Source organism: Salvelinus fontinalis, chromosome 29 (genome assembly GCF_029448725.1).
Source record: "Salvelinus fontinalis isolate EN_2023a chromosome 29, ASM2944872v1, whole genome shotgun sequence".
NCBI lineage: Eukaryota > Metazoa > Chordata > Actinopteri > Salmoniformes > Salmonidae > Salvelinus > Salvelinus fontinalis.
The window spans coordinates 39,184,171-39,206,799 of NC_074693.1; the positions used below are offsets into that span (position 1 = coordinate 39,184,171).

The window sequence follows — 22,629 nt, forward strand, 5'->3', positions numbered from 1 at the left end:
ACATCACATAACACTATCTGACGTGTCAAATAAGCTTGTTGACCAATCAGGACCTGAATATGACTGCGCGTCACATAATAATTTAACGCCTTCATAAATGTTTTACGTAGTTATTACACATTGATTACACTATCACTCATATTTCATATGTCACAAAGATTCATCGAACGTATGCTATGATGCTGGTAAAGTTGTCACGTGCACCTACAGTGCTGGTCATAAAAAGCTAGCTAGCTCATGGATGCAAACAATGTTCTTCCCCAAAACATAGCAAAACGACAATCTGTTTTAGTAGCTATAGTTAGCTAGCTAACCATCTAGCTAGGTGTCATCATCTAAAATAACCCTAATTTATAAAATATTTCTTATATGATGAATTGGGGTCTGACGCATCTATGTGAAGCTAGCCACAATAAGGATTAGCCCCAATAGTGGACTTTGCGGTTTGCCTTCAAAATAAAAGTATGTGATTGACAGTGATGCCAATGAATTAAAATTGTAGAATTATGACATAATTGAATAAATCATGCTAAACGAGGTTGGAATGTTATCTAAAATCAACAAAAGAAAATTTGTTAATTTGACAAAAATCTGTTGAAATCACACTGGATGTGTTAGACTTTAGAATTGCATTAGGGGCATACTTATTTCACTGTACAGCCTTACCTATGGATTGTGGATCAAAGACATGGAGTATCAGTCTACTCAGTGACACCCAGAGAACATTAGCGTCATAGCTCTTATTGTGGGACTCTGAAATAACTGTGAATTGAGCCACATTTATTGTCAACCTATGTGCATTGAACACTATTCCAGAGGAAAAACAATACTGCGTGGATGTTTCGGAGTCTGATAACTCTGAGGAGGACATTGAGAAACAATATATTGGCTATTGAGTAGACTGATACCCCATTTCATTGATCCCCAATCCTTAGGTAAAGCTGTACAGTGCAATATGAATGTCAATGTACACAATAGGCTGACTGGGAAGGGGATTTCACACAGTCACAGTCCCGCGATAAGAGCTACAATGCTAATATTTGCCTAAACTCTCCACAGTAGTGTTCTGTGGGTGTCACCGAGTAGACTGATACTCCATTTCATTGCTTCACATTCCAACATTGTTTTACATTATATAGTCTATGGCATGATTCCACCAATTGTAACCTTCTGCATCATTTTCAAAGAGGTTCTTTTATTTTGAAGGCAAACAGCAAATTCCAATATTGTGCCTAATCCTTATTGTGGCTAGCTTCACAACACATAACCTGGTCAGGTCGAGCCTCGTGAAGCTAGCTGACTGCTTATAACACAGTTTTGGGCAACAGGGTTTAGTAGTTGGCTAGCTATTTCTTTTCATGAACTGAAGTTCAATTTCAATAGGCGAACAAAAAGTGACTACCTAGCTAATACCAGAAGTCGCTGTCCAAAACAACATTCTACAATTAAACTGTGTTATTTGACATGTATCTTTTTTGACACGCAAAAACCCAAACAGCGTTCCATATTTTTATAGTGGAGATCAAGTTTATAAAGAGCCTGGCTGGGCTGATGAGACAGTGGATTGCGCAGTCCGATGTAACAGAAGCATTTTAATGTAATACATTTGGCCGGTGGTAACTTGTGGAATAGACACCGGCTGGAATGCGGTTTTAACCAATTAGGATTAGACCCACCAGTTAAATAATTAAGCAATAAGGCCAGAGGGGGTGTGGTATATGGCCAATATATCACGGCTAAGGGCTGTTCATAGGCACAACACAACGTGCTATGGCCATATACCATAACCCTGAGGTGTCTTATTGCTTTTATAAACTGCTTACCAAAGTAATTAGAGCAGTAAAAATACATGTTTTGTCATATAAGGTCAACTATAAGGTCTGATATACCACGGCTGTCAGCCAATCAGCATTCAGGGCTGAACCACCCAGTTTATAATAACTAATAATTTAATACATAAAGAAATGCATTTGTACTGGACATATATAGACTACTTATCACTTAATTTTGAAGTGATGGTACTGTTTAATACTTACCATTGGTTTCTCCTATTATTCAAACGTTTCATGAACTTTTTCATGAGCGGTGGCATGTGACATATTTGGGAAGATTTACAAGGATATCAGGAGCAACCCGTAAAGAAGAGGGATGCGCTGCGCATTTCTTTTGCTAACAAGTGCATACAGGACAAAACAACCGTTATTGGAGAGCACTATTACTAAAAAGCCTCACGATTAAGAAAACGTTCTCTGCATGACGAGCAAGAAGAGTCAGAATTGCTGCAGGCAAGGGAATTGATACTCCTGAGCGGACGAAGGTGATTGGAAGAAATATTAGCAGTAGCACATGAGTTTGTGACACGTCTTTTCCTCCTGAAACCTTGACATGCAGCACAGCACACCTTCACACTGCATGATAGCGTTGTCTCGTGTTATGCTAAGGAAATTGCAACAAAGAAGAGTGCTTGGCACACATTTTTTTAAAGGATATTGAGGGTGTGATTGCGGGAAATTTCACTCACCACCATCACCGACGGACAACGCGGTGCGCAAGTTTGTATGTCTGTTGTGGAAGTTTTTCAGCAGCTCCGGACAACGGGATTGTTCAATTAGTTGCATCAGGTAAGGGCAAAAACAACTAACGTTAGGCATTTACCTTTTGTTTTGACACCTGCATGATTATTTACTGCTATTCTGCTATTTTATGATTCAAATTGATATATTTTTTTATACACCTAAATGGTTCACACTGCTTTTCAGAAAATGTGCCTAAATAACGTTACACGTGGTGTTCTAGGGCTACAGTTTCATATCAGTATATGACTGTTTCTTTAGAATTTTATCATATGGCGGATTATATTATACTGAGCCGCGGTGCACTGGGCAAAAGCCAGTCATATCATCAGGCGAAAACGGGGAGGGAGGCGCGCCATTCTCAAATCTAACAGTAATCTGTGCTGCTCTGTCAATTTGTCAAGGCAGTATGGTGCATCGCCCAAAAACATAGCCTACAACATCTCTTATCAATAAAATACATGTTTGAAGTTTGTAACAATTTTTCATTGCATAGGCAGAAAGCGTTTTTTTACGAAAAGCAATCGCTTGTGCACGGGAAAACACCGAATTTGACTAATTAATACTTATTAGTGTGCAATGCAACCTGACCTCAAGAGAATTTCATATTATTATGTATGTAAATCCGAGACAGATACTATTTTTAATATGATATTGTATGCTACAGTTAGTATGGTATGTATTAATTTGTGGCTGTCCATCACCAATTTCGTTTGATATGCTACGAATTACAATTCGTATTATATGTTGCACGTCGGATTTAGTACATTCAAGTACAGGTGCGGTCAGACGGCATCAACTTGCTTTTACCAGTGTGGCATAACATTGCGTCCAGTAAAGCTTTACTTTTAATAGTTCCGACAAGCAGCAGCAGCACTCAATACATCGGTAATGGGTTATTATTATCGATCATTCCTCTAGGTCGAAATAGACCGACTGTTCTTGGTATGTCCAGGGTTAGTTTGCTCACTCTTGAGTTGTCGATTTGTTTGTAGAGTAGGCCTATGCCTGATTAGTGTACTGGGATAACATACACATATTTGCTTACCTGTTCATCATAGCCCTTACTGTCTAGATACATGATTATATGATAGGTTACCATCAAAGCATGATAGGCAAATCTTGCAATGTGACTGATGGATGGGCCTATTTTCCTTTGCCTGTAACATGAGTAGGTAATACGTCAATTCTGTAATGCTTAGCGAGTTTGGTAGGTTACGTGTGTATGTTATTATTTGTGACCTGGCAACACCCCTGAGGGCATGAATATACAGTATGATGCATAGGCTAATGCATAAATTATTATAAATGATCTTATAATGCATTATGAAGAGGGTTTTCATAGGGATTAGTACCAAAATATCAAGGATATGCCTGATATGACACCTTGTCCAATGACAGCCACAAAAAAATGATGCCAAAGGAGATGTTGCTTGGGGTTGGAACTATAGTGCACTAAGTCGCCAGTCCATTAGTCTACACCTTATTACTTCCATTACTTACCTATATAGTAATTCATCTGATCCCCTCAGTCATGATGGGGTTAATTGAGTTCATTTGAGTGTTTTTCTCACTTTGGAGCTGGCAGTGAGGCAGTCACTGAGGTCTGGTCCACCTAAATGAAATCAGACAACTTCTATTGCTTTACTACATTCACAATCAGATTTTCAGAAAAGCTTTATTGTAATAAAATGAATGTCCAGGTGTTTCAGTATTTATACTGATCAATTTCAACACCAATGGAACATCAGCTGAACAATGCTTAGCCTATTTGAACAATATCCACACAGAAGATGAAATAAATGATTTACTAGACGTGGGCTAGTTTCATTAATTCCATGGGCCTACAATGTAATTAAGATTTAAATTTTAATCACATCAGTTGCCTCATTCTTCGAACCGAATAAACATGTTGTCTTCTGTGATGAAGACTGGGCAGCAGGATGGTGCTGGGTTGGACATCTCCCTCACTCCTATTATCTTGCACATTAAATATCTATTGTGTCTTGCCATGGAGGCTCAGTAGTTGACCTTATGAAATGTTACATTAGGGAAAGGGGGATACTTAGACAGTTGTGTAACTGAATGCGTTCAACTGAAATGTGTCTTCTGCATTTAGCCCAACCCCTCTGAATCGACATCCACATTTTCAGTGCCCCGGGGAACAGTGGGTTAACTGCCTCGCGCAGGGGCAGAATGACAGATTTTTACTTTGTCAGCTCGGGATTCAATCCAGCAACCTTTCGGTTACTGGCCCAACGCTCTAACCACTAGGCTACCTGCACCATTAGATACTGCAAATAGCATGGCCGAGGGCATCTGTTTCAACACGTCAAAGTCAACATGTGATGGTCCTCGCATCTTGTCAAACTGCTCACAGATCCCTGGGCTCAGCAGATCGGTTTAATGCTATATTTGCTTTGCATAATTGCTGGCCCCAATCTGCTACTTTTAACACCCAGCCTGCTATGCCTTTGTTTGGCTGATCTGTTATCTCACCTAGTTTTTCTGAATTCTTACTGAATCCTCTTGCTGTTGTTTGAGTTTTTTGGGCTGTGAGAAAGATTTATATTTTTAGCTGTGAAATGGTCCAAACAATATTGTTCATGAATAAATATGGATGGAGTATGTTTTATTCATTTTATATGACTGTACAAGAAAGCAGGAAGGAATCTTAGGAATTGGGTTCCACTTTTATTTCAACTAGTTTAGGTTTACATTTTGAAATAATAAATGAAGGAATGAGACGCTAGCATAATGTAGTATTTATGTGTTGTTGCAGCAGTGCCATGGATGGAAGTAATATGCTACCATGCCATTTTGAAGTGAGCATTTAGGCAAAGCTTGTGGCTCTCAATCAGACTGACAATGATTTTCTTTAGAATTTTTGAAATTGTCTCAAGTGAAGAGATTGACATATGTGGTCTTAATAGATCATAGTTAAAAAGGTCCAGTTGATGCATTTATCTCTCTGGAATTAATTTGGATACGCTTTACACTATCAAACAGTTATGCTCTCTTTCAACTTGACACTTTTGCTCTGAAAGTCACCCAAGGATTTTGGAGGATTGCATGCTCTTGAAATGTGCTTATGGCAGGGATATTTGATGACAGCTTTTGATGTATAGCCACCATGGTTCTTACCTACACAATGTACTGTTGAAAAGGAGAAAACATAACATGTAAGGGCAGTTTGCTACAAAGGATAGCTTGGCTAAAACTGTTATTACATTTTTTAAACACCTACTACTCTCAGCCTTAAGGTACTGTATTTTAAACCATGGCCACTATTGAAACACAATTTACCATCTCTATACAGTATACTTAGTATCCAAGTCACTTATTTGGCAAACTGAGATAATCTCAGATGCTTTGGCTGTATACATTCCTTTGGAATTGTGCGTCATCTACAGTGCCGAGTGAAAATCTACACACCCCTTGCACAGTCTGCACATTTTGCTGCCTTAAAATGACATCTTAAAAGGGATTAAAGTCGATTATTTCCCCTACAGATCTACACAACATACTCCACATTTTCAAAGTGAAAGGAAGTTAGAGAAACGTTTTCAAATATAAAAAATTATAAAACAGAAGATGTCTTGATTGCGTATGTCTTCACAGCCCAGAGTTAGTACTTGGTACACCTTTGGCAGTCAATACAGATTTGAATATTTTTCAATAATATTCTACCAACTTTGCACAACTCATAGGGCATTTGTCCGTAGTTTTTTTCAAAATTGCTTAAGTTCAGTAAATTTGGTTGGAAATCGTTGATGGACAGCAATAATTAAACCTTGTTTCTGATTTTCAAGCATATTTAAGCGTTTCTGGACTGAGACTAGACCACTCAGGAAATGTATTTTATGCCAAAGACACACCAGAATGGCTTTTCAAGAGGTGTTAAGTGTTCCTGAATGGTCCAGTGTCTGTCTTGACTTAAATCTGCTTAAAAAAAGGTTTTATATTGCTGTCCATCAATGATTGCCAATAAAATGTAATGAGTTTGAGCAATTTTGACAAAAACAATGGATATATGTTGCCCTAAGTGTTGGTAAAATCTTATTCAAAATGATTCACACGTGAAATGCCTGCCAAAAGTGCTTCCACCAAGTAATAACTCTGGGGTGTGAAGACATACTCAATTATTATATCCTCATTTTATATATTCTATAATTTTACTTTTACTTTGAAAATGGGGAGTAGGTTGTGTAGATCAATGGGGGAAAGAATCTATTGTAATCCCTTGTTTAGAGCAAATTTTAAGGCAGCAAAATGTGAAGACTGTGCAAGGAGTGTGTAGACTTTCACTAGCGACTGTATGTCATACACGCTTGTGTACATTGGTTTCCAGCAGCTCCTGCTCAGTAGGCTTGTGGGGGTACTTGTTTTTCACTATGTGGCATGGGACGTCATAATTATGTTTTTATGGTTGAAATCTGTTTCTGTGGTTCCAAGTGATGTCACATAGCTTGTGTGATGACTAGTCTTTTCTATGACCTGAATACATGCCCAGACTTCAAACGATTGAACATATTGAAGAACGATCTGGCCTTAATGCCCATGTACTCTTATCTTCACCCGGCACAGCCAGAAGAGGACTGGCCACCCCTCAGAGTCTGGTTCCTCTCTAGGTTTCTTCCTAGGTTCCTGCCTTTCTAGGGAGTTTATACTAGTCACCATTAGAGGTCGACCAATTATGATTTTTCAACGCCGATACCAATACCGATTATTGGAGGACAAAAAAAGCCGATACCGATTAATCGTCCGATTAAAAAAAAAATATATATATATATATATATGTATATGTATTTATATATATATATGTATATGTATTTATATATATATATGTATTTATTTGTGTATATATATATGTATATATATATATATGTATTTATATATATCATACACACACACACATTTTTGTAATAATGACAATTGCAACAATACTCAATGAACACTTTTATTTTAACTTAATATACAGTAATCCCTCGTTTATCGCGGGGGTTACGTTCCGAAAATGACCCGCGATAAGTGAAATCCGCGAAATAGAAAACTTTTTTTTTTTTTTTACAATTAGCAACTATTACATGTATACAAATACAGTGACTCACGTGTAGGCCGTTTCACTGCTCTTCAGACTGGGCCGCTGCATCCTGACTGCGCTCTGCAGTGTTCTCTTCTTCTGAAGCCCGCGGTGCAGGTGTGTTTGTTCGGGAGAAGAACATAGTGATAGGCAGCTGTTGTCGCTCTTTTTTCTTCTTTGCAAAAAGATCCTTGTACACCGACATGCCACCATCGATTACGTTGGAGAACTGTAATGAACGGCTCATCAAAGGGTCCCATTCCTCAGCTACTCGCTTAAGTTCAGTGGCCATTCGCACCATGGTTGCTAAGCGATGGTTGCTAAGCGATGATTTTATGTACGTACACATAACTGCACGAGACGACAAAATGATAGCACAATTCGTAGCATGTTTTGATACAAGAAGCGGGAGTGAGTTTTTAGCGAATCAGAATGCAGAGCACAATGCACCAAAAAAAAAAAAAAAAATGCATTATGAAAATCCGCGAAATAGCGAATCCGCGATAAGTGAACCGCGAAGTGGCGAGGGATCACTGTAATACATAAATAAAATCAATTTAGTCTCAAATAACATGAGAACATATGTTAAAACGAACCACCAGCTTTCATGGGTCTTCAATATTCCCAGTTAAGAAGTTTTGTGTTGTAGTGCAGAAAGCAGAGCTTGTCTGCATGGTCCCCTGTCAGTCTGTTCCTCCGCGAAACACAGACCTTATTTGAAGTAGATCAAGACATTCTCTATGGAAGACATGAACGGTAAAATAACGAAGGAACCCCTTTCAATTACAGGAATTATAACGCGTCGACTATTTCTCTCTAAACCATATACCTTTGACTAATCCGGAAACTATCACCTCGAAAACAAAACGTTTATTCCGTTCCGTATGAGTCTAAATATTCCTGTTACATTGCACAACCTTCAATGTTATGTCATAATTACGTAAAATTCTGGCAAATTAGTTCGCAAAGAGCCAGGCGGCCCAAACTGTTGCATATACCCTGATTCTGCGTGCAATGAACGCAAGAGAAATGACACAATTTCACCTGGTTAATATTGCCTGCTAACCTGGATTTCTTTTAGCTAAATATGCAGGTTTAAAAATATATACTTGTGTATTGATTTTAAGAAAGGCATTGATGTTTATGGTTAAGTACACATTGGAGCAATGACAGTCATTGATTGATTGTTTTTTATAAGATAAGTTTAATGCTAGCTAGCAATTTACCTTAGCTTACTGCATTCGCGTAACAGGCAGGCTCCTCGTGGAGTGCAATGTAATCAGGTGTTAGAGCATTGGACTAGTTAACTGTAAGGTTGCAAGATTGGATCCCCCGAGCTGACAAGGTTAAAAATCTGTCGTTCTGCCCCTTAACGAGGCAGAACGTTCCTAGGCCGTCATTGAAAATAAGAATGTGTTCTTAACTGACTTGCCTAGTTAAATAAAGATTAAATAAAGGTGTAAAAAAAAAAAAAAAAAAATCGGCAAATCGACGCCCAAAAATACCGATTGTTATGAAAACCTGAAATCGGCCCCGATTACTCGGCCATTCCGATTTAGTCGGTCGACCTCTAGTCACCATGCTTCTACATCTGCTACATCTGTATAAACACTTTCTGACATCTGCGGATATAAAAAGGGCTTTATAAATACATTTGATTTGGTTAGACTTTATCGCAGCTGTATAATACATTTTTGAGCAGTGTTTTCACAGCAGTCATTTTGCTGTGGTGCCGCGCCACAGCAAAATCATTGCCGCCACACCATCAAAATATGGGACATGAAAAAATACTGTACTCCTCCGAGGCGGACTTTGAAGATGCTAGAACAGACTCTAGCCTGTTTCGTTTAAACAGTCTAGAGTCTATTTAATTTAATTTCACCTTTTGTATTTACTGACGGACTGTAAAGGTCCGGGAAAAATACATCAGTTATTGTCTCTTTGTTTCCATTTTTTTTTTTTACTCTGCCTGGAAATCGTTATCTCTACGACACCGATTGAGTTACTATGCCTGTTCTCATGGAGGCTTGCCTGTTCAGAGGAAAAATGTAGCAGTTTGTGTTCTGCAGGATCTGTATTTACTATGCTCTCTTCCGGAACAATGTGGACCAAACAGAGTTCCGATGCAACACTTGTTTACTCGCAGAGGTCTATAGAGAAGATGTGGCTACTCTTAGCAAACAGATTAAGAACCTGCACAATCTACACCACAGGCTGATGATACTGTCTGATGATACTGTCACCATTCCTGCTGCCCAACCATGGAAGCACGTCAACCGCCGTAGGCCAAATGGAGGGAAGCGGCCTTTGGCGAGTGTAGCTTCTTTGGTGTTGGGAAGCAGGGCCCAAATCCAGTTGTCAAAAAACTTCACCCTCCTGGCTTCGGAGGTTCCAACGCCATCGTCCCCTATCCGGACTCCTTCCCAGGGGGATTCTGCCTTGGACTCGGATCTGCTGCGCTCCTCCTCTCACCGGACCTCGAGGGTGTCTTACGCACCGGCTCCTCCATCAGCTACAATGGGTTTTGCATCCGGCTCGAGGCTGCCGGACCTCCTCTGCCATGTCACCAGACGTTATTATCGACAGCTCTATGGTGAGAAACATCTTGGTTCCCGGGCAAATACCTTGTGCTGTCCTGGGGCTCGGGTACAGGACATTACAAGGCTGCTTCCTACCGTTTTACACCAGAATACGGGGGCTGTCGCTGTCATAGTCCATGTGGGATCTCATGACATTAGGGTGACTAGCTCGGAACGGCTGAAACAGGATTTTCAAGAAGCGTCCAATTATTTCAGGCCAAGTGCTATCACTGAATCGTGTCATGAAAATATTAAGTAGGTTTCTGGCGCTACACGACTGGTTGTGAGTCTACTGTAGCTCTGTTAGAGTTACTTTTGTGGATAACTTTGACACCATTAGGAAACAGAAGACGCTCTACAGAGAGCATGGGGTCTATCCAAATTATCTTGGTGCCTGGACGCTTTCCTCGCATTTCAAGGCTGCGCTGAGAGATTTACTTATTAACCCTCAGTCCCGCTCATGTAATCCCAACCATAAATTAATAGCATTGTCATCATACTGCAGGCCCGCAACAGGTAACCCTCACTGACTCTTGTTTAAACCCATATCCCTGTTCGAGGCATAGGCCCAATGGCTCAGTTCTAGACAATATTGTATCTATACCAATTCAAACCAATTTTCAAATAAGGAATTACCTACTGATCATAGCATGCTTGTATGGTCCCGTGTGGCTCAGTTGGTAGAGCATGGCGCTTGCAACGCCAGGGTTGTGGGTTCAAATCCCACGGGGGGACCAGGGTTCAATTCCCACGGGGGGACCAGGATGAATATGTATGAACTTTCCAATTTGTAAGTCGCTCTGGATAAGAACGTCTGCTAAATGACTTAAATGTAAATGTTGTATTAGGGATAGGGTTGCAAAGGGTCGGAAACGTTCTTTTCCCGGAAATTGTCCATGGGAAGTTAGCCCGGGAATTTGGGGAATTTTGGCTTAAGTTCATCAAAAAAGTTAGCTTATAACAGTGAAGCTTTTTTTGTGGGATACACAAGGCAATTATAGGTCTTGTGGCATATTTTGGTTAAACTATCCCCAATTCAATGGAATTGCAACCCTCTGTATTCACTGTGCATTCTTCCATCACATCTACTGCTGATTCTCAAGATCTTGCACACTAATGAGATGCTATTGAGCCCACACTACTACACTATCTGAGCCAAGGACTACATGCTTTCTGGTAAGTTTTGGTTACAATACTGGGTGGGGTGAATATATTTTTACATGACATATATTATCTTTTGTTAGTAAATAGTAGCCTACAGCAAGTGTGTTTAAATCATTTCTAACTTGTTAACAATTTTTGCTAGTCAGTTTTTGCTACCATTTGGCTTAGCTTGCTTGAGCCTGCTAACTGAATGTTAATTCACCTGTTTCCATACATGTTTCATTTTAAAACATTTATCTTACAAAGGAGTTGTTGTCACAAACGTTGTCAGGGTGGAAATGACCGGACCAAGGTGCAGCGTTGTGAGTGTACATTTCTTTTTATTTGTGAATGTCGCCAACAAAAGCAAGAAACAACAAAACGAACGTGCTCCGGACATCACTGCTCCGGACTGGAGACCGTCGCTGCAGGCTCCGGACCGCGGATCATTACTTGAGGCTTTGTGCCATGGATCCTCATTGCAGGCTCTGGGCCATGAATCATCACTGGAGGCTTCGTGCCATGAATCATCACTGGAGGCTTCGTGCCATGGATCATCACTGGAGGCTTCGTGCCATGGATTATCACTGGAGGCTTCGTGCCATGGATCATCACTGGAGGCTTCGTGCCATGGATCGTCACTGGAGGCTTCGTGCCATGGATCGTCACTGGAGACTTCGTGCCATGGATCACCACTGGAGACTTCGTGCCATGGATCACCACTGGAGACTTCGTGCCATGGATCATCACTGGAGGCGTCGGGCCATGAATCATCACTGGAGGCTTCGGGCCATGGATCATCACTGGTGACTTCGTGCCATGGATCATCACTGGAGGCTTCGTGCCATGGATCCTCACTGGAGTGAGGAGACGTATAGGCATTCTGGTGCGTGGAGCTGCCACAGGGCTTACCAGGCTGGGGAGACATACAGGTGGCCAGGTTCTGGGAGCAGGCACAGGACTCACTAGGCTGGGGAGACATACTGGAGGCTTGGTTCTTGGAGTAGGCACCGGATACACTGGGCCGTGGAGGCGCACTGGAGGTCTCGAGCATAGAGCCTGTACAACCCGTCCTGGCTGGATGGTTACCTTCTCCCGGCAAAGGCGGGGCGCTGGCACAGGACCCACTGGGCTGTGCAGACACACCGGAGACACAGTGCGCAGAGCCGGCGCAGGATATCCTGGGCTTTAGAGACGCACTGGCGGCCAGATGCGCTGAGCCGGCACCATCCGTCCTAGCTGGATGCCCACTCTAGCCCGGCCGATGCGGGGAGCTGGAATGTAGCGCACCGGGCTGTGAACGCGCACAGAGACACCGTGCGCTCCACCGCATGACACGGTGCTTGACCAGTACCACGCTCGTTACGGTAAGCACGAGGAGTTGGCTCAGTTCTGAATCCTGACTCTGCCACACTCCCCGTGGCCTCCCGGTCTTTCGTGCCAGCCGTGACCCTGTGTAATCCTGGGCCCTTTTTCTCGCTGCTTCCGCTTTCCTCGCTGCTTCCACCTGTTCCCAGGGCAGGCGATCCTTTCCCGCCAGGATCTCCTCCCACGTCCAGGATCCTCTCCCATTCAGGATGTCCTACCATGTCCAGTCCTCCTTACCATGCTGCTTGGTCCGTTTGTGGTGGGTAGTTCTGTCACGAACGTCGTCAGGGTGGAAATGACCGGACCAAGGTGCAGCGTGGTGAGCGTACATTTCTTTTTATTTATGAATGTCGCCAACAAAAACAAGAAACAACAAAACAAACGTGAAGCTGACTAGGGCTATACAGGCCACTAACACAGACAACTACCCACAACTAAGGTGGCAAAACAGGCTGCATTAGTATGATTCCCAATTGGAGACAACGATAGACAGCTGTCCCTGATTGAGAACCATACCCGGCCAAAACATAGAAACAGAAAACCTAGAAATAAAGAAACTAGAATGCCCACCCTAGTCACACCCTGGCCTAACCAAAATAGAGAATAAAAGCCTCTCTATGGCCAAGGCGTGACAGTTGTTTAATCTAACTGCTCAACTATTTATCTGTACATGGAATTGTATATACACTGCTCAAAAAAATAAAGGGAACACTTAAACAACACAATGTAACTCCAAGTCAATCACACTTCTGTGAAATCAAACTGTCCACTTAGGAAGCAACACTGATTGACAATAAATTTCACAAGCTGTTGTGCAAATGGAATAGACAAAAGGTGGAAATTATAGGCAATTAGCAAGACATCCCCCAATAAAGGAGTGGTTCTGCAGGTGGTGACCACAGACCACTTCTCAGTTCCTATGCTTCCTGGCTGATGTTTTGGTCACTTTTGAATGCTGGCGGTGCTTTCACTCTAGTGGTAGCATGAGACGGAGTCTACAACCCACACAAGTGGCTCAGGTAGTGCAGCACATCCAGGATTGCACATCAATGCGAGCTGTGGCAAGAAGGTTTGCTGTGTCTGTCAGCGTAGTGTCCAGAGCATGGAGGCGCTACCAGGAGACAGGCCAGTACATCTGGAGATGTGGAGGAGGCCGTAGGAGGGCAACAACCCAGCAGCAGGACCGCTACCTCCGCCTTTGTGCAAGGAGGAGCACTGCCAGAGCCCTGCAAAATGACCTCCAGCAGGCCACAAATGTGCATGTGTCTGCTCAAACGGTCAGAAACAGTCTCCATGAGGGTGGTATGAGCGCCCGACGTCCACAGGTGGGGGTTGTGCTTACAGCCGAACACCGTGCATGACGTTTGGAATTTGCCAGAGAACACCAAGATTGGCAAATTCGCCACTGGCACCCTGTGCTCTTCACAGATGAAAGCAGGTTCACACTGAGCACATGAGCACATGTGACAGACGTGACAGAGTCTGGAGACGCCGTGGAGAACGTTCTGCTGCCTGCAACATCCTCCAGCATGACCGGTTTGGCGGTGGGTCAGTCATGGTGTGGGGTGGCATTTCTTTGTGGGGCCGCACAGCCCTCCATGTGCTCGCCAGAGGTAGCCTGACTGCCATTAGGTACCGAGATGAGATCCTCAGAGCCCTTGTGAGACCATATGCTGACACATGCACATTTGTGGCCTGCTGGAGGTCATTTTGCAGGGCTCTGGCAGTGTATATATTTTTTTACTCATTTCTTTCTAATCTTTACAGGAAAATGCCTGATCTGATGTGTAGAGACATTTCACTGCAGCTAATGTAGAAGGAAAAGCTGTGTACATTTGCAAATACTGTGCCAAATCATATGTGAAGAATGCAACAAAGATGCAGAATCATCTGGTCAAGTGCAAAAGTTCAATGGAGGAATGTAGTCAGAGAAATGCTGATGAATGTCTTGCTCGAGCTGTGTATGCAACTGGTTCACCTCTGATGCTCACATGCAATGTGTATTGGAAGAGATTTCTGAATGTTCCCAGCATACACCCCTCCAACCAGACATGCTTTATCTAGTCATTTGCTGGATGCAGAGTTCAACAGAGTTCAAGTGAAGGTCAAGCAAATTTTAGAGAAAGTAGATTGTATTGTAATCATCTCTGGTGGGTGGTCGAATGTTCGTGGGCAAGGAATAATTAACTACATAATCTCCACCCCTCAACCAGTATTCAACAAGAGCACAGACACAAGGGACAACAGACACACTGGTCTCTACATTGCAGATGAGCTGAAGGCAGTCATTAATGACCTTGGATCACAGAAGGTATTTGCACTGGTGACAGACAATGCTGCGAACATGAAGGCTGCTTGGTCTGAAGTGGAGGAGTCCTACCCTCACATCACACCCATTGGCTGTGCTGCTCATGCATTGAATCTGCTCCTCAAGGACATCATGGCACTGAAAACAATGGATACACTCTGCAAGAGAGCCAAGGAAATGTTTAGGTATGTGAAGGGTCATCAAATTATAGCAGCAATCTACCTCACCAAGCAAAGTGTGAAGAATAAGAGCACCACATTGAAGTTGCCCAGCAACACCCATTGGGGTGGTATTGTCATCATGTTTGACAGTCTCCTGGAGAGGAATGAGTCTCTCTAAGAAATGGCCATATCACAGTCTGCCGATATGGACAGCCCCATCAAGAGGATCCTCCTGGATGATGTATTTTGGGAGAGAGTGGTAAGTAGCCTGAAACTCCTGAAACCTATAGCAGTAGCCATTTGCACGGATTGAGGGAGACAATGCTATCCTGTCTGATGTTCAGACTCTGCTTGTAAATGTAAGCGAAGAAATCCGTACTGTCCTGCCCACTTCACTGCTGCTCCAAGCAGAGGAAACTGCAGTTCTTAAATACATCAGAAAGCATGAAGACTTCTGCCTGAAGCACATACACGCCGCAGCGTACATGTACCCCAAGTATGCTGGCAAGAGCATCCTGTCTGGTGCAGAGATCAACAAGGCCTATGGTGTCATCACTACCGTGTCTCACCACCTTGGCCTGGATGAGGGCAAGGTCCTTGGCAGTCTGGCAAAATACACTTCCAAGCAAGGACTTTGGGATGGAGATGCAATATGGCAGTCGTGCCAACATATCTCATCAGCCACCTGGTGGAAAAGACTTTGTAGATCTGAGGCTGTTTCCACTGTTGCCTCCATCATCCACCAAATCCCACTAACATCAGCCGCCTAAGAGAGCAACTGGTCCTTGTTTGGGAACAAACACACCAAAGCACGCAACAGGCTAACCAATACAAGGCTTGAAAAATTGGTGGCCATCAGGGAAAATTGGAGGCTTTTTGAGCCTGACAATGAGCCATCCTCAACAAGGTTGGAAAGTGACAGTAAAGATGAGGCCTCACTCTGATGAGGCCTCAGTCTGAGGTGGACATTGATGAGGTCCAGGGAGAAGACATGGAAGCCTGAGAGGAAGACAACCAAAGCTTTTGTTTCTAGACTATCATTTTACAGATGTATGTTGAAAATGTTTTTGGGAGATGCGAGGGATCATTGGGGATCATTCAATATTCCCTTTCTTTTGTTGTTCAGTGAAATCATCCCATGTGAAGAGTCAACTCATTTAATTGAAGTTAAATTTGTAACTAAATCGTTTTTAAAATGTCTATTGGAAGGATTTAATCATTTGAAATTATGTCTACTTATAATAAGGTAAAGGTTTATGTTTCTGTCTCCATATGATATGGTAAATATATCCAATGCAAAAAACATCTACATTTTAAATGGTATTAATATTAATTTGCATATATTCCCGTTAATTCCCACGGAAAGTTTCCACCTCTGAATATTCCCCAAAATGTGCAACCCTAATTAGGGACTCCATGTACTTCCTCTCTGTTCCAGAAGTTAATTCAGACTCTGGCCCAATTATGGACAAAAATTCTATAATTGATGCATTTAATCTTCATTTTTTTCAGCGGGCTATCTTTTTGAAAGAGCGTCTAGCGCTACTATCTCTAAGAGTGGGCTAAATGCTGATTCAGGAGTTTTGCAGATTGATTTGCAAAATGGTAGTCACGTTTTTTTCATGCATTTTGTCAAGTCACAGAAAAAGAAGTCCTTGATGCCTTACTTGCTATAGATATCAAGAAATCCACAGGGGCTGACCAATTGGAGCCGGGTATGCTCAAGTATGCTGCCCCCCTCATTACTGGCTTAGTAACCCATATCTTAAATCATTATCAGAAAATATTCATAAAGTATGAAAAACAGCTTATGTGCTGCCACTCCATAAAGGCGAGTATAGTAGTGATCTTGATAATTATTGCCCCATTTTCAGGCGTCCATGGCTAGCTAAGATTATACGATCTTTGTGAATAAGTAACTTCACTCTTTTTTTTATCAGAGCATGGTTTTTTGAATATGAATCAGTCTGGGTTTAGGCCCGGGCACATTACTATCACAGCAACCACATTAATAGATAGACGCTAAAAATGAATTGTGCTACTTTGTTTGTGGACGTGTCAGAAGCGTCTGATACTGTTGATCTTGCTATTTTATTGGCCTGGGTTCTGACGCCTGCTCATGGTTTCATGATTATCTTAGTGACAGAACTCAGACCATCGTGATTTATTGGGGTTAAGTCCGAATTACTTGAAGTACATAAAGGTGTTGCCCAGGGGTCGCTACTAGGACCTGTTTTCGCTATTTATATCAATCTATTGGTCAATCTGTTAAAAATGTTCAATTTAATCTACAGTTGAAGTTTACATACACCTCCTTGCTCAAACACACTTTTTCAGTTCTGCCCACAAATTTTTTATTGGTTTGAGGTCAGGGCTTTGTGATGGCCACTCCAATACCTTGACTTTGTTGTCCTTAAGCCATTTTGCCACAACTTTGGAAGTATGCTTGGGGTCATTGCCCATTTGGAAGACCCATTTGCGACCAAGCTTTAACTTCCTGACTGATGTCTTGAGATGTTGCTTCAATATATCCACATATTTTTCCTTCTCATGATGCCATCTATTTTGTGAAGTGCACCAGTCCCTCCTGCAGCAAAGCACCCCCACAACATGATGCTGCCAACCCCATGCTTCACAGTTGGGATGGTGTTCTTTGGCTTGCAAGCCTCCCCCTTTTTCCTCCAAACATAATGATGGTCATTATGGCCAAACAGTTCTATTTTTGTTTCATCAGACCAGAGGACATTTCTCCAAAAAGTAAGTTCTTTGTCCCCATGTGCAGTTGCAAACCGTAGTCTGGCTTTTTATGGCGGTTTTGGAGCAGTGGCTTCTTCCTTGCTGAGCGGCCTTTCAGGTTATGTCGATATAGGACTCGTTTTATTGTGGATATAGATACTTTTGTGCCTGTTTCCTAGAGGAAGATGCTCAAGGTCCTTTGCTGTTGATCTGGGATTGATTTGCACTTTTCGCACCAAAGTATGTTCATCTCTAGGAGGCGTCTCCTTCCTGAGTGGTATGACGGCTGCGTGGTCCCATGGTGTTTATACTTGCGTACTATTGTTTGTACAGATGAACGTGGTACCTTCAGGCGTTTGGAAATTGCTCCCAAGGATGAACCAGACTTGTGGAGGTCAACAATTTTTTGCTGAGGTCTTGGCTGATTTCTTTTTGTTTTGAGTTTGAAGGTAGGCCTTGAAATACATCCACAGGTACACCTCCAATTGACTCAAATGATGTCAATTAGCCTATCAGAAGCTTCTAAAGCCATGACATCATTTTCTGGAATTTTCCAAGCTGTTTAAAGGCACAGTCAACTTAGTGTATGTAAACTTCTGTCACACTGGAATTGTGATACAGTGATTTGTAAGTGAAATAATCTGTCTAAACAATTGTTGGAAAAATGACTTGTGATGCACAAAGTAGATATCCTAACTGACTTGCTAAAACTGTAGTTTGTTAACAAGAAATTTGTGGAGTGGTTGAAAAATGAGTTTTTATGACTCCAATCTAAGTGTGTAATCTTCTGACTTCAACTGTATATGCGGATGATACATTTATGTATGCAATTGCCCCGCCTGCTGATTTGAAAAACAGGGAAAATTAAATACATGCTGTTTTCAAGTTCTCGTAACATTGTCTCAGATTACATCTTCACTCATTGGATTGTTCTATAATAGAACAAGTCCCTGCATACAAATACATTGGTATTTGGATTGACAATATTTTAATGTTTTTTTACTCATCACTGCATTCTTTGCCAAAAGGTTGGCTGGACCTCTTTATAGTCATGTTGATCACAACATTACCCTCTTTTTGTTTACAAAGCCCTGCTCCATAAGCTTCCCACTTACCTAACATAACTTGTATTTGTAAGTCTTAACAGTAATCGAACCCGTTCACAGGGTGGGTTAACTTTGGAGACTCCTATGGTAAATCTGCCTTTATTCCAAACATAGGGTGTAAGGAAATTAATCTTCAGAAAGATGTTTCGATTTGGATGTTTTGAAGTCCCTAGGGAAATTCAGACAGCTGACAGAGGATTTTTCTAATGGAGAATGTGTTTGTGTTAATTGACTGTTTTGTATTTTAATGTGTATATTGTCGATGTTTATGCTCAACTATACTTGCCTGTTGTATGTGCTTGTTTTTGTATTGTGCAGGGCTCATTTCAATATGACTTCCCTGTTGAAATAAAGCTTAATAATAATAATTTACATTTACATTACATTTAAGTCATTTAGCAGACGCTCTTATCCAGAGCGACTTACAAATTGGTGCATTCACCTTATGACATCCAGTGGAACAGCCACTTTACAATTATATGTATTCTGACAAGCAGTCCATGCACAGGAATTCTTGCAATTGTGACAATAGCTGTTTTTTAATGTTCTTTGTTAAAATGAGGGGGATCCTAGCTTTCCATTCCTACTATTTATCAACTCTTAAATATGAGCAATCTGCACCATTTTAAACCCTGATTTTTTTTTTTTTTTTTTTTTGCAGCGGCATGGCTAATGATACCGCTCTGCAATTAGCTGTTAGTTGTATGTTAACTTGTAAAATGCCACCCTACCTCTATTTTTGGTGGGGGGAATGATTTAAAAATCTGTGATGGGACAGACGTTGTTGAGCAAGAGTAGTAGCAACCAGGGAAAGTGGCGGAGTGAGGTGGGGGGGGTAATGGTGACATTAACATTTATCCTGCTCGGACCCCCGCACCTCCCACTGCTACAACTTTTTCCACAGGAAACAGGACTTGAGGCACGTAGGCGACACATGTTCAAACTCAGTCTGTATCTTTTTAGACAAATGCTAGCGATTGTTTCATAATGAAAGAGAAGTCATTGTTCTCCTATAGATAAACTAAGGCTTGTGCATTGCAGCTTTGGTTTGTTTCTGCCTCTCCTGCTTGGGCCGAAAGCCACCTGCGATTAGCCAGAGGGGGGAATCCTGCTGACCAGGCACCGGTAGCCATACCACACTCGCTGGCGCCTCTCTGGAATCAACAGATTTACATTCATACCCCTCACTTGCAATCTATGGTTGCGTTAATCTACCAAAATTCTCATCTCGTCGAGATGAAATTTCCTTGAGGGTTGCCTTTTGTAACTTGAACCCTTCTTGTCACAGACGTCCTATCCACAAATGACGGCCTTCAATCACACTGTATCATGCAGTATGCTCCGAAAAGACAGTTTGAACACAGTGAGAACATGGAAAAACACTGTGGTTTGTGTGATATGTTGTTTAATGCCAAAAGATTTCCATTTAAAATGTGTGCAGAAAATAACCCCCTCTAGATGTTGAACTATAAAGCTTGAACATCTGTGAAAAAATCTCTTTGATCATCTTAAAGTTGCTGCTTTTGAACCCTATGTTTCTGTGGTCTGGACTTTACGTTTTTGCTTCCTCGGAAAAGGAGCTGTCAAGTGCTTCAGGTTAGGCTCTTTTGTGTCCCTCAGACAGCCCAGTGGGACGTTGGGCGTCAGCTTTGCTTATCGATGGAGCCACTTGACGGCCTCAATAATTCAGTTAATTTGACCTGGGTGATGCTGAAAGCCCCTGCTCCGGGCAGGCTGATGAAGAGCGATGATAGACCAGGGCCAGGCGCTAGTTTCGCGGGGGGAACCTACTCTTGGGGGGGGGGGGCTACTTCGGAGTCGGTGTAATGAGATACAGGTCAATGGTCATTGACATCCAGCTCGCCATCACTTGTACTCAGGAGTTGTTCATAAACATTGCCACAGGGGTAGAATCTGGGCTCTTTCAACCCCATTAGATAAACAATACAGCTAGCGCAACGGCAGTGGAATTTGGTCTGGATGTTTCTTTAAAATAAGGGCTGCAGTCTTTTTGTATTCTGATAGTGTGCTATCATGACCTACATATTTTCCCCCAAAATGCTGACAGCTGAAGAATAGAACCCCCCCCCAGTTTATTTTTCTATCGTTTGATTATTGTAGCTCTGCACTCCTTAAGTGGTAATATACTTGTTACATTATTTGCTGCATTAGGTGCATGAACTGCGTACTCTATGTTGTCCCCAATTTTTTTTATTAGTGTCGATTCACAGATGGCTCCAGATTTTTTTTTTATTGTGCAGCGGCAGGCTTCATTTGCACAAATCTAATCCTATCACAATTTGCTTTCCCTGATTTGTTTAGACTTTTTTTAACGTGGTTTTTAACACAGAGTCATAGGCTCTTTCAGTAATCACAATGCCAGCTCACATTGTAGGATTTATATTATGTCTCAGGAGTAACGCAGATGTTTATCCTGGCTTGTAAACAGAAAATATTAATTTCATCTACATTCAGATATAGCAATTTTGAGTAGCATCCAGCATTTAAATGTGTGATTTTAACCAATAACATGGTTTGAATGCAGAGCATTTGGTTAGAATTTTTCTTTAATCGCTACCTATTATGTCTATGTTGATGCTTTAACACATGCATGACCCACCACCTTGATTCGGTCCTATGTAGCAAAATGTGTTTTTTTAATTTCTTTTTTTACATTGGATAAAAGGAAAGACTCACAGCTAGAAAATGGTATGTCATACACTGCAGTTAACGAACAATAGGAAAGTAATTCTGCTTTAAAAGTTGATAAAACTTGTAACCCCACTTTTGAGAAAATGGCCCATGCATGTTTTGGTGCAGCTACTGGAGAGCTCTTCTTTGTCTACACCCATTCAGTATTGTTTACACCCTCCACCCTCTTCAGCCTTAGCCCCACCCATTTCTTTACGGATTTACGTGTGAGGCTATGCGCTAAACAGAGTAAGGCAGTGTAGTAAACAACCAACGATTAAGACCAAAAGTGGGGAAAGTAGTAACAAAAAGTAATAGTAAAAGTACACTTTATCTAGTTCTTGACCTATATCCTAATCTGACTTTGGTGCAGGTCATGTTGCTCTTCACATTACCGTCTTAGGTAAACACAATCTATATCAAATAAAATCAACATTTATTTGTCACATGCGCAGGATACAGAAGGTGTAAACGGTACAGCAAAATGGTTCCTTGCAGAGTCTTTTGTTTAGACCCATAATCCCAAACTATACTACATAGCACCATGCATGAATCTGCAGTTACATTAGCCAAAGCTAACCAACTAGGTTCAATGTTAGCTAGCTAGCTAACAGTACACTTTAACTTGCAATGAAAATGACTCTTACCCGTATACCTGGATGAACGCTTCTCCCTCTCTTTCATGGATGCCGTGGTTGCCCTTAGTTTGAGGATGTAATCCAGAGACAGGTGTTTTATACAACTGCCGTCTGTGTTCTCTTTTCGACTCCCACCTCATTTGCAGCCAAACTCTACTTCCTCCAGGCATTCCACTGATTTCAAAACTCTGTCAACTTCTTCCATGACAACAACACTGTTGATTGCCCTTTCTTTCCTATCGG

The 22,629-nt window shown here is 41.8% G+C and overlaps 1 protein-coding gene across 3 annotated transcripts in view; it reads left to right on the plus strand.

Annotated features, from left to right (window-relative positions):
- The first annotated feature begins 2,127 nt into the window (after positions 1-2,127).
- LOC129827967 (teneurin-3-like) overlaps positions 2,128-22,629 on the plus strand; it is a 223,676-nt gene continuing 203,174 nt past the window's right edge. For all 3 annotated transcript variants that reach the window (XM_055889282.1, XM_055889283.1, XM_055889284.1), the window contains exon 1: positions 2,128-2,621. The gene's annotated coding sequence lies outside the window, so the exon portion shown is untranslated. The remainder of the gene's footprint in view (positions 2,622-22,629) is intronic.